Source organism: Brassica oleracea, chromosome C7 (genome assembly GCF_000695525.1).
Source record: "Brassica oleracea var. oleracea cultivar TO1000 chromosome C7, BOL, whole genome shotgun sequence".
Taxonomy (NCBI): domain Eukaryota; kingdom Viridiplantae; phylum Streptophyta; class Magnoliopsida; order Brassicales; family Brassicaceae; genus Brassica; species Brassica oleracea.
Window position 1 is genome coordinate 16307815 of NC_027754.1, and position 768 is coordinate 16308582.

Consider the following 768-nt stretch of genomic DNA (forward strand, 5'->3'; position numbering starts at 1 on the left):
TAATTTAAAGTCATTTTAAAAAATTCAAAATATAGCATATAAGAAATAATCTAATTTTTTAATTATATGGTTAATGTGATTGTTTATTTTTTTAATAATATAAAATTAAAAAAAATAAAGAAGGATGCAAAAATTGTTATCAAATCTTTATTATTCATAATCATTCATTGTCATATATATGTAAATCATATTAGGTAATTCTGTAGCTTTTATTTAAGGAAAGAATACACAATTCTTATATTTTAGATTAATATAATGTTCTCTAGTGGACATTAAACAAATTATGACACAAAAACCTTATTTTTTCCATCGAACACATTCTTGAAAAAAATAAACAATATTGTTTCCACAGTTAAATTATTTTGACTTTTATCTTACATATGGTTTTGAAAGCTTTCAAATCAACCGTCGAATTGATACATGTCATTTTAATGTTTTTAGTCGTATACTTAAGGAAAACTTACATTTTTGTAATTTAAAATCGTTTTAAAAAAAATTCAAAATATAACATATAGGAAAATTCTAACATATAAGAAAAATATAACATATAAAGTGTCCTCATTTTTGTATTTTAAAGTCGTTTAAAAAATATATATAACATATAAGGTTACTCATTTTTGTAATTTAAAGTTATTTAAATTTTTTTAAAATATAACATATAAGAAAAAATCTAGTTTTTTTTATTATATGGTTAATGTGATTGTTTATTTTTTTAATAATATAAATTTAAACAAAAAATGAAGAAGGATGCAAAAATTGTTATCAAAT